At 39.8% G+C, this 12,951-nt stretch overlaps 1 protein-coding gene across 3 annotated transcripts in view; it reads right to left on the bottom strand.

Moving 5' to 3' along the window:
- Nucleotides 1–12,951, bottom strand: part of SIPA1L1 (signal induced proliferation associated 1 like 1) — a 203,113-nt gene that overhangs the window by 125,992 nt on the left and 64,170 nt on the right. For 2 of the 3 annotated variants that reach the window (XM_084288174.1, XM_084288176.1), the window contains exon 3: nt 6,035–6,101. The exons of the other annotated variant lie outside the window; for it this stretch is intronic. The gene's annotated coding sequence lies outside the window, so the exon portion shown is untranslated. The remainder of the gene's footprint in view (nt 1–6,034; nt 6,102–12,951) is intronic. 3 annotated transcript variants of the gene reach the window in all.

Below are 12,951 nucleotides of genomic sequence, written 5' to 3'. Positions count from 1 at the left end.
GAAATGTGTTATGTTTTATATTGATCCTATTGTTATGATAAAGGGAAACTATGCTGAGGTACCTCCTGTTCTATCAGTACATTATATACACTTAGCAGTATAATTCATGTACTAAAACACACACTGTAAAAATTCTCAAGACTAAAGGACTCAATGAAATAGTTACTAAATCTAGCTGATAACACAAAAATATTTTCTCTGACTAGCAGAGAATTTACAGTGCTATCTCACACTCAGGGTCATCTTTGATTCATGTGAATTCCCAACATATCGTGTTACAGCAAAAGAGGACAAGTAAAACCGTTGCGTTTGTTTAAAATGCATCAGATATCAGGAGCACAGATCCACACAACATGGCAAGATGGTTGAGGAATAAATCTTTCTATATACGCTCTAAATATTTCCATTACTTGACAAATCTGTAAATTCTGCATCTTCATCACAATTGGCATTTTCTTTGTATTTTTTCCCTCAAATGAACATAAAAACTGACTCTTGTCCCCAGAATTCCTGTGGAATGTTATTTCCAATAACATTTACAATATCCTATATGACCAGAACAAGATCATCCAGATGCACATTTGCCAATAATAAAAATAATGGCTGCACAGCTATCCTAGAGCAATACTAGATTACAAGCAGAGACATGTTATTTGGTGAACATGGAGTAAAAACAAAACTAGGGTAATAAAGACGAGTATATAATGACTAACAAAAACTAGCTAAACTCAAGTTCATACTGATTTGTGCCCTATGCTGCAAAGCATCCTCCAACTCCTCAAGTAACACATACTGAACATACACCATGTACATACATATACCTCCTGAATATACACCAAATTCAGATACATTTTTGTACTTTTTTTTTTTTGCAGCAGAAACATTTTACAGGATTATTTTCTCAAATCCTTAATTAGCTGTAATAGTTGAATTAGATATACATAAAAGCTAGTGACATGGTAAGATGAATACTTTCATGATGAAGACCCACGTGGAAAAATGCAATACAAGTTTGCTGTTTTCCTTAACATACATGTATTTCCTGAACACTTAAAAGACATCACCACCACCAAGCATTACACCTGCCACACTGCTTTCTAAACAGCACCTCATAAAGCAGGTTGTCTCCAATTGTTTTCTCCCGTTACAGTAGATGCTCTTTTCTCCCCTTTCAGAAAGGCTGCTTTGTTAAAAGGAATTCTTCACTACTAAAAAAAAAAAAGTTGTTTCGGAACAAAAATGAACCACAGGAATAAAAGTTCCAGGCTCAAAATCTACAATAAATACTTTTAACTAAACAAACTTAAACTCACCTAAGAGCACATTGTCTGCAATAATTTCATCATCATTTCATAAAGGCAGATTCCCCTATTTCTTACCACAGAGAAGTTTAAAAGGGGGTTGGAAATGAGTGTTAGGGGGTGCGCTTATCAGCTGCTCAATCCAGGAACAAGATTTCTCCAAACACCTCCTTCCTCTCTAATACAAAGGAACAAAGTATAACGCTATACAAGATAACATCTCTGAGCCCTCTATGCTTTAATAGACTTTGCAGTTTGGTACTATAAAAATAAGAAGGAACTTCATGTACCACGTACTCTCCTCTACCACAAAGTTTTTGATAATGTTCATTACCAAAAAAAACTTCAACTATAGTTCTGCAATTCCTTGTCAGAAGTACTTACTATACTATATATATACTTACTATAAATTTTCAAACACTAAATCTGAAATTACAGGTCTGATGAACTAAAAATCTTATACCATAAGCCACAAACCCAAACCGTATGAAAGTAACCCAATACAGATTAAATAAGAAAAAGATGAAAATTATGTTTTATGCCAGAATGGACTAACTGGGAGGGGAGGGGAGGCAAGAAGGAAAGATGTTTTAAATCCATACTTGCCAAGATTAGCATGATGTACTGGCAATGTGAATGCCAAGCAAGAGGTACTATTTCAACATCCCATCAGTCAATTCAGAATGGAGTATCATCACTGCATAGGTCCTAAAATAAAGTTGTTTTATTGGCAAATTGTATTTACAGTTGAGACAACAGTACAAGCACCAGTCTCTACAATACTCATAGCTGGATCACCAAAACCAAAACCCTGCCTCAAAAGTTGGTTCTACCTCAAAAAGGGAAAAGAAAGGCATCAGTTCTCTACAGCTTACTAAAAGAAAAGGAAGATGACTTCACAAATTTTTGCCATATAATGGAATCCAAGTCTGACAGGAAACAACCAAACCATTGACACCAGTTCTTCGGTGATAAAAGACTAAGCAGTTTTTGCTGGATCTTACAATTCTGTTTAATGGTGATGTTTCACTGATGCCTCCAGTAGCAGAATTTCAAAGTATTTACTAACAGCCTCTCAATTTCCCACATGCGTGGTCAAGCTCTGAGGGTCTCCATAACGTTTCTTACAATGTTTTCCTTCAGAATTCACTCATCTAAGGGGAAAAGCTAAATCTCTGTTTTCATTAAATAGGCAAAATGAGAAAACAGCTTATAGATCCCAATTACATAAAACTTTAGGTTAGTCACAATTTATTCAGCTCTAAAGATTCAATAAGAGACCTTACAGACCACTTTTGGTCACTGTCTGAGGACTTCTATGGCCTAGAGGTATGCAACTGCACAGCTATCCTAAAAAAATGCACAAGGGAATTATTTTGTCAACACAGTGGGTAACACTAAAAATATGTAATGAAAATGCTGTAGCATTTTTGTAACATAGTAAATGTAAAATTTTGTAATGTAGTAAAAATGACTTCGCACATGCAATTATTCACCTGCAGTAAAACCAGAGAAGTTTAAGCCCTAACCATGAATACAGGGGCCCAAATCCTGGAAAAAGGTTACATGCTGCAATGGTTCACAGCTCTGAAGCACCTACCATTAGGTGCCGTACCGGTAACAGATAATCAAGTATGGAAAGCAGACCCATTACCAATACTACCTGGCATTTCTAAATTCCTTGCAGAATTCGTGACACTGAATAGTATGGAGATATCTGTATTCTTTTATTGATGCTCCAACTCTCACCATAGCAAAAACACAAACTACCAAAAACCCACCACTACAACCAATGACAAAGACACCTGTACACAGCGTCGTGAATTATTCTGAGAAGTTCTTTGTCATGCCACTTCACGCAATTCCTACATTGAGTACCAAATGCAACGCTGCTCTTCTCAAGGAAAAGAAAAAAAAAAAAAAGAGGAGGACAACAAAGAGCAAAAGGTTCTGGACATCCCAATTCAGCAAGTCCCGAGCCAGAGGTCCCCAAGTTAGCCTACAGCTACAAACTTTTCCTACATGTTTCCACATCTGCTGCTTGTCTCTGTCAGAGGCAGCACCACTAGGCTAGAGGGACGTTTAATTTAAACGAATACAGTTAAGCTAACTAGAACATGATTTCTGGATGAAAGACAATAGCTAAGACTTTAATGTATGAGAAAACGCATCCTACTTGTCCAAATATCTAACCAGCTCTTTTGAGGTGGTTGCAAGTCTCAACGTTCCTCTCTACAGCGAATTCATCTTAATAAAAACAAAGCTGAAAAACCTGGATTAGCCTTTAGTAATGAAGGCACGATGACTTCTTGGCAGAACAATTCAAGAGGGAGTGCTTGGCCCACAATTTAATTTCACAGCAAAGATATTAAATAGCCACTGGCTTTACCTGTTCTTTTCTCTGAAACCTTATCAAATCTATCCCTGCTTCCCTTTTATAGTCAAGGACAGAGGCAAAGAGCAAAGATTTGCAAGGAATGCATGTCTGTCCCCCTTCACTCCCTCACAGGCCAGCACGTAAATGTTTAAAGAATGCTATAAACTTGTGATACTAAATTAATCCCAGCTGGAAAGGCACTCAGCCCCCAGTTATTTTGCAGCTCATCCTCCTTCCAAACAACCTCCTCCCAACACCAATTGTTTTCAAGTAGAGAGGCTACAGCAGGAGTTATTCCTTCTGAGAAAAAGGAATGGCGTGCTGGTTCTCAACATCAACTTCTCTTCCCCTCTGTAAAGACCCCTACCAAAGGTGCTAAGAGATAGTAAAAAACATATAAGAAGGGGGAAGCTATGCTGAAATAACATGCCTTAGACAAAATAAAGGGGAAAAAGAAAAGAACAAGGAAAAGAGCAAAAAGAAAAATCAAAATTAAACTTGAATTGAAACAATGATTATCCAGTACTTTCCTCATACCCTAAAAAATCCTATCTGTCCTACTATACACACTCACTTTTACTGCACCTCTGGGCTGTGGTCTTCACAATTACTGTAATTACACATCTCTGACTGCACAGAAGTGTGAGGAAGTGAGAACAGCAGTGACTTTTACCCCTCCAACGTATCACTGTCATACTAAGAACACAAGGTCTTTAAGACCCATGCCCACAGACAAGACTGGTTGAAAAAAAAAAAAGAAAAAAGCAAAAACTGTCATCTTCTCCAGCATTTCTTGTACCACAACTACCCGACCAGAAGCTGTATTTTCTAATATACCTGGATGCAAACGTTCAATGAGATATAATGAGACATCTTGCTCCCTTCTCCCTCCATTCCTACTGGGGATGCAGAGGCATGGGAGAGCTTGCAGCTCAACCACGTGCTAAGACATTCAGCTTGCTTCTGTAAAAATACCACACACAAAACCAAAGCTGAGTTTTCAGCTATCCCAATTAGCTAGGAAATTGTTTGCAACTTCTGCAAATTATAAGCTTCCTTTGTTAAAAAAATGGTTATTTACACATGCTGAAAAAAAAACAGGGAAAAATATTAGCTCTAATGAAGGTCAATACAATAAACAGCATGACTTTGAGGTAACAAAGAACTGTATCCTAGTACTAAGCCTTCAAATATGGAAATAATGGAACGAATTAGTGACTGTCAACTAACAACATATAGAAGCATGAATAAAAATACTACTGTGCTAAAAAGCCCATACAAATTAAGAGTAACAGGAAATGCTATTTATTAATTGCATTGCTGCTAACACAAGCTATACAGCATTCACATAACAATGTGTATGTACACGTATGCTGTGTTATATACATAAAAAGACATGAGTAATGCCTCATGCTGCTGGGATCTGTAAAGCTAACATCACATTGTCTCATTGACTCTGATCTTTATCTTTCATCAAACGGCGCAGAGTTAAGTTGCGGTCCTGCATTATGCATAAGCAGTGAGCGCAATTAGACTGAAAAGCGAGCTCACCTTCTCTGATCTTAAGTGGAAAGTGTGAACTCTGATCTGCACAGGTGACAGCTTTGTGCATTACTCCCGTTTACTAGTTAGCTTCCTTGAATCTGTGTATGCAACAGCAAACTCCAAACACATAGCTGTGGCTAATCTTATGCAATCCATTAATGTTTAAACAAGCAAGAATACCAAGTAAGAGAGCAAAGCAGTTACGTTACTTGTTTGACACAAAGAAACTGCAATTAGTTCTTGCTTTTACAGTTCAAGAGTGATGCTGAAAAACTGGAGAAAAAAAATAAAATGCCTACAGAAAGAATATAGTAAGAGACAGAAGGAATTTGACAGAAGGAATTTGATCTTTCATCTAGCAAAGATATATATTATATAAAAAAGGAAAAAAACACCAATGAATGGAAACTACACCTAAACAAATTCAGGCTAGAAACGATGCTTCTTCTGTTCTCAGAGAGATAGAATCCTTTAAGGATTGCTCATTTCCAAAATCCCAGAAATGTTTTCATGGAAACTGGATGCTTTCCAAATAAACCCTGTATTTCAACTTGGGGTGTCTGTTCTGAAGCATGAATTTAGGAAATCTAATGGTCAATGCAGCTGAAGTAGTAGCAGTTGCATATGTTCTCAAAACACTTCAAAGGAAACAAGCATTTTCCTTTTACAGAAAAAAATGAAGCAGAGAAATAATGCGACTAGTCAAGGGCAACACAGGAATGAAGTTCACAGTTCCCAATTCCAATTATGCTATTTCCTTGGTCCCTTCTGGTTTTAAAAATGTAAAATAAAATTCAGTCCACAAGCTTACTTTTTTCCCTGCTTCACAGATTCCACTTCTGTTCAGTCTCAGATTTAATAGCAGACTTATTACTAACCTGCAAAAGTGAAAAATATTTTAACTGCAGAAATCTGTTGCTATTGAAGCTTAAGCAGCACAGCATATTATAATTTAGCAATATGCAAGCTAAGCCATGCAGAAACTCAAAACACCAGGGTTGCTCATGCTTCACCAGCCATTCCCACGAAGCATCTATTACAGAAAACACCGTGTTTATTAATCACTGTACAGCTATAATCATACACAGTACTAAGTACAGAGTTAATAATTTGAAGTTATACTGCATTCCACATTTTAAAGAGAAAAACTGGAAAAATTCACATGCAGTATGATACACGCATCTCATCCACCAGCAGCTCTCCACATCTATGCAAACTACAGAATTCAGTAACAGAAGCGTTTTACAAAACCCACTCATTTTCCAGGGCACAGGATTGCAGTGATTAAGCACCCAGACTCCTTGACAGTCTCCATCAGGCTGTACTAAAATCCGCGCTGTTAAATCCTCGCAATCTTTTTTAATCCAGGCTAGCTAGATTAAAGTTAACTTGGGTGTGTCTAACCATTCTGAAATTGGGAAGTTTGCAGACATAGCGTGTGCGTCATCATTCCTAGCCTGCCTAGTCAACAGGTGCCCGTAACAGTAACGAAAATTAATTATTACTGTCCACACCACTAAATCTTCAGTCATTTAGGCACCAATGTCTATAAATAGCTGAAGGGAGGGTGCCAAGAGGACAGAGGCAGGCTCTTGTCAGTGGTGCCCAACGACAGGACAAGAGGCAATGGGCACAGACTGGAGCACAGGAGGCTCCACCTGAACATCACAAAGCGCTTCTTTACTGCGAGGGTGGCTGAGCACTGGCACAGGCTGCCCAGAGAGGAGCTCCAGGAGTCTGTCTCCTCCTTGGAGATCTTCAAAAGCCACCTGGGTGTGGGCCTGGGCACCCTGCTCAGGGTGGCTCTGCCTGAGCTTGGATCAGGCAGGCTCCAGAGGGCCCTGCCAGCCCCAGCCACTCGGTGAGTCCAGACTAACAGAACAGTGATCAAAGCACAACCACCTTTCCACCTTACAGACAGTCAAAAAACTAAGCGATCCAAGGCTCTTTTCATTCCCTCTTGTGCTTTAAATGAAAGAATATGCAATTCTTTCAGTCTCATACATAGTGAAATAAAGGTGAGACTTTTCTCAAGAACATCCGTTTCCTATTACAAAGGGCATATTTAGCTATTAGGAACATTAACCAGTTTTGTTCAACTGAAGGGTACAACTGCAATTGTTCTCCAGTTCTGGAGTACATTATTTCATCTCACAGCTACAGCACTACCAACTTCTATTAATTCACTGCACTGTTTTAGACATAAAAGAAGGTAAAAATATACTAAGCACTTCCCATTTCTTTTCCATTTACAGACAGTTATTGTACTTTTCACTGCAGTATTGCATTAGAAAACCAGAATGGAAGGCAATCTCTAACTTGGGAACACTTAAGCCTCAATGAGAGCATCTAATGTCCCTACTCCCTTTCTCAGATACCTGCATGCACGCAGAAAAACACACACTCACTCCCTAAGCAACATCCTTCCTTTATTCATAATGAGGTTACTTCTAAACAGTAATTGTAGGGCTTATTCCTATCTTTGTTTGGACTTGAAGACAAACACAATTTGTACAAACACCAACTTCAGGAAGTTTCCGGGGGAAAAAAAAAAAAAGAAAAAAAAAAGAAAACCTGCAAATCATGAAAATGCTACACAGCTCGGTCTGTCTCCCGTTGGCCATTCTCAGAGAAATGCTTCCCATCCAGCTGCTGTCTCCCATGACAGAACGCACAGCACTACATAGTCTTAAATCGGCCCCTGTGGAAGAGCAATAATCACTGAGGCAAATCCTTTCCCACCTCAAGCCCACCCCATGCACCCACATCTTACTGCCGCAGTGATAAATGCCACAGGGCTTTGACCTGTCAACAGGAATAGCAGAGATAAAGCCAGGAGCTTTAAAAACAGCCTACCAAATATAACTTCAGGTCAGTATTAGCCACTTAGTCACATTGACCATCCCTTCCCCTTCCCTCTCCCAGTCCTTTTGTAATTTTAAGTACAGGTCAAGGAGAAGGCAGCAGTCTGCCTACCCTGCATGCAGGATGTCTCAACTTTTATTCTGTCGCTACTAATATAAGGACATGGAGAACCTAACAGAACTTGAAATTTATGCTGCTGAGAGCCTTGCCCCTAAATACAGAATCTAAATAGATATGTAAAGGTATCTGAAACAAGCGAAGATTGGCTTTATTGAGCACATCGCTATTTTTAGAAGAGTCACCTGTTAATGTGGTTATGCTTTACAAACAAGCTTAGCTCGCAACCCTAAAACCTCCTGATTTCAATGAGGCTGGGTCTACAGAAATATGAGCTTATGAGCTCACAAGCCTTAAGAACAGTTACTAGTTAAAATATATCCAGTTGTAAATGCAAATCTGTATAATTAGAGCCATTTGCTTGATTTTTAAAATAACCCTGGGAAACAGTTTCAACTAGTGAACAAAAGTTGCATGCACCTAATTCTCTCAAATAAGAAACCTATTTGTTTCTTTAAACATCCCACAGGCTGATGAAACCATGTTTCAAGGGAGGATTTTTGCTTTAGTAGCAACGTTTATTACAGTGCTTGTTGTTTCTAAATCTAGACTCCCTTTGCATATCCTATGTCTGTAATTTTCAACATTTGTCAATAAACAGATCATCATAAGGACTTCAGTGGAAGGGGCTGTACCTGCACTTCTGACGAAGAGTGTTAGTGTCTGGCTTTAGCTGATCCACGTCCAGATGTTCTCCCTGTGGTCCCTAGCAAGTATTCTGGTCTTCTCCCTTCAGGCAGCACTACACCTTGTGCAACATGTTGTGTTAGATCAGGATGCTGATCCCTCTGAAAGTGAATCCACCCCTGCCTCTTTGTAAAAGCAACACCACCACTCCCCATCCCCCCGGCAAAAACCAAAACCACACACTGCAATTCTCCAGTCTTCCTGCTATGCCTTCTTGAGCTGGAGTCATTACACACCTGCAAAGGGCTTGCACTGATACAAGGCAGAGGGCAGGGCTGTATGGACAGAACTGCAGCATCTCGTGCTTGCAACAACCTCTTTATCTTTTCGTAACCTCCCTAAAAGTATATTATAGGGTCAGTGAAAGAATGGACCACACACTAAAAGCCAGTCTTTACCAAGAATCAGTCAGGCACATTCAGAGTAATCATCCCTTTCTCCCTTACAAAACAAGTTTAGTTTCACAAGTAGATTAAAAGAAACCACCTACAAGAACTACTGTGCTTTTGAAAATGTGACAAAACCATGCGTTCTGTAAGAGTCTGAACAGAGTCCAACCTGCTTTTAGGAATGCTTCTACAAATACCTAGCAGGAAGCCGGGGGGGAGGGGGGGGAATAGCCATCTAGCTCCCTCGCATCTGCTTCCTGAAAAAGCTCTCACATGGAGAGGATGCGTTCAGCCACAGACTCAGGTACGGGCTGGCACTCGGGGGACGCCAGCCTAAACCGTTCTGCTGGAGAACGCCCCTTCTGTACTGCTTGAAACACTGCACGTTAGTGGTAGTCCCAAAGCCAACACTGAGTTCAGGGCAACTAGCATTACTACAAAGGATGACCACCAGACAGTACAGAGCAGAGCAGGGACTCTCACCTACCCAAATTCCTGAGGGGGCTGGCAAGAGAAGCTTTAGCAAAAGCTGCCGGTGGCTGTCGCTAAGAGGTTGAGATGAATCATAGCACAGCAAATCCTGGAAGCAGAAAGACCATAGGTGGGAACAAAGTTTGAATGGGAAATCAAAGGGTGAAGTCTTTTTCAAAACATAAAGGGATATTGTGGAAATTCTGCTTGTTGTTCCTTCTGGCTTCTTAGAAAGATTTATGAAACCATAAACCTATTAAGTTTCTGCAGCTCAGATGCACTCATCTCAGAGCGCCTAGATGAGAAGTTTCTCACTGTAACAATAACAACCTTCTTTTATCACCCTCTCTCTGAATCAAGTGGTTTTCTCCTGGAACACATTCTGCCAGACATTTGGGGGATCAAACAAACATTTGGTTACACCTAAAAAAAAAAAAAAAAAAAAAAAAGGATACTTCTGAGTGCTGTGGCCCAATTTTTCCTCACTATTCAGCATAAACCTAAATCACACGTGTCAAGCACAAGGACAGCAGGAGTGAAATTATCTGTCATCAACTGGAGCCTTCTAAGAAGCCTCCAAGAGTAGGAAGATAAGTTTCAAAGCTGGTCCTTCCTACATAAAGGGTCCTGAAATAAAATCTGTATCGTTTCAGCCTTACCATCTGATCTCTGACTATTTCTACAAAAGCCTTGCATCCACATATGATGGGAGCCCTCTAAAATTAAACTGGGCAAGCAGATCCAACTGTGGAGAGCTACGCTGCAACCCCGGGAACTGCACAGAGGCACAAGCTCGAGCACAAACTGCTGCTCAATTTTTGTCCTCCTCCACTCCCACCAAGCTCATGTGCTAGAGAAGACGCGCGGGGAATCCTGTCAAAGAGGATTCAAATCCAGATCTAAGAAAGGAGAGCTGAGAAGGCCTAGATCATGTCTCCAGCCTGGCCTTCCCCAGTCCAGTTCACTGTCGGGCTACACAAGCACTTCTGCTGATGTAAGACAGACAGCACAGGACAGAATAAGCAGTCAAGGATGGCTGCTTTCAGCTGCAAGGCCAGCTTCAGCTGCACAGAACACCACGGCACAAGTGCTAGTTACTTTATTACAATGATCTCTGAAATTTCATAGATTGTTAAAGCAAATAAATTTAAATCATCCATTTCTACTCTTCCAACAGTATTTCCAGACAGGTTAAGTGAAGTTGGAATACTTGGAAGCAAGAAAATTAGTATTAACCAAACCTCTTTAAAATGAGCCAGACAGCACTATCAGAGCTCGCTGAAGTAATTATAGCCTAAAATCATACTTATAAACTAAACACATTTTAACAATAACATTCCAGGAAGAATTACATTTCAACTTTGACATTACCAACAAACTGAGCCTGTCTCTCAAGTAGAATCACATTTTAATTTGGGGATAGAAAAGCTCATTTCCAACTCAGTCTAATGAAGCGAGTAAAAGGTTTAAATTCTATCAGCCTGCAACTGCACTACTGACATTTTGGCAAGTCATTTGGGCAGCAGGTGAATACATTTCTGCAGGTGGTCTTCTGGTGAGGAAAAATTTTCCTTATTTTCTTTAAGGTGAAATTCTTCACCCCTTCAGCCATTACTGAGATGCATCATAATTCTAAACTAGAGCTCTCCATTTTCTTTGGTGTTAAATTATAGACCTGCTGTGTAAAGACGATTTTTTTCTAAAAAAAAAAAAAAAAAAAAAAAAAGATTGCCTGCGAAGCTCAATTGTGATTGGGAAGGCCGCCTACACACCAGAGAGAGTGAGAAAAAACACACTTGCAGAGCTGAAAAAACATTGGTGTAGGCGTACATAAGGGGGGAGGGAAGAAAGAACTTGGTTCTACTGAAAAAGGCTATTTTCTTACATCACCCTTGAAAGAACTAAAACGTGTTACTTGCAGAGCATTTGAAAGATTGTTTTCTACTTTCCAGATGTCAATATCCAACACTACAAGCAATGAGGAATCCTTGCAGACTCATCTCCCTGACTCCAGCATCCTGCATCTCATCCAAGGGCTGCTTCGCCTCCCCCACCTTTCTGCTGCATCCCACAACAGCTATTCTCAGAGCAGCAATTCACCTGCAGAATAACAGTTCAAAGCTCTAGAAGCCTTACGTAATTAATAACATAAGGATGTATTGCAATTACATCCAAAGCCTTTTCAAAAAAAAAAAAAAAACGGGGGGGGGGGGAGGGAAAAGAGGGGGAAGAGAATGCTTCAGCTTATATAAAAAAAATAATTTCTAGAAACACTAAGTAAGTAGCATTTGTTCTCAGCAGAATCAAACAGTATTCAGAACTTCTGAAAAACAGCTGCAAAGAAGTTCAGATACTTCTCAAAGACTTTTTAAAAAATATTTTCCTCCATAGCCTCAGCAGCCTCCAAGTTGATTCATCTCACAAGAAACGTTAAGAGGAGATCCCAAAAGGCCTGTTAGCTAATCCAGTTTTTCAAAGGAAAGAAGGAACAGGCATCAGTGGAAAATATCCTCCCCTTTTTCTTTAGGAAAGCAACATCTATGCATTATAATTTCTAAAACAAAAAACTCTACACACAGCGCTCTTGTGTCATCATAAAGCTATGAAAATATTTAATAGGTCTGTCTTTCTCTTCATAATAAAAACAAAAGGCTGTTGACATTAGCGTGTTAGCTGATTATTACTGTAATTACTATCACAGGAACGAAGACAGCTGGGACAAGTTTCACCAACAGACGTCAATAAAAATAAGATGATGCATTGCATGTTGCTCCCATGGCTTTGGATAGCAGCTTGCAACCCAGCGGGAGGATTCCAGTCAAAGGAGATGGGAGTTGAGCACCCAACTCCCTTGGATGCTCAGGCTGGTATTTTGAAAGCCCTGTAGCTAGCAGATGACTGAATCGCTGCACCCACAGTACCACAAGAGAGAAAAGCCCACACAGCAGTGCTCCTCAAAGGCCACCTCCAACTAAAGCTTTTACAGAGCTCAAAGTTTCATCTCCAGCCAAACATATGCTGCAACTAAATATGCTGAATGTCAAGAGCTGGTAAATAACGTTACTACAAAGTGAATTCCACTTGTATACATCTTTTCAACTATGTGATTGCTAAGCACTAATGGCTATTACTCATACATACCAGACAGGTAAATTCAGCATCTTAGAAAGCACAAAGCCAGTTGACTTGCACAAACATA

Source organism: Netta rufina, assembly GCF_964035555.1.
Source record: "Netta rufina genome assembly, chromosome: 5".
NCBI classification, from domain to species: domain Eukaryota; kingdom Metazoa; phylum Chordata; class Aves; order Anseriformes; family Anatidae; genus Netta; species Netta rufina.
This window is presented reverse-complemented; position numbering and strand designations above follow the sequence as displayed.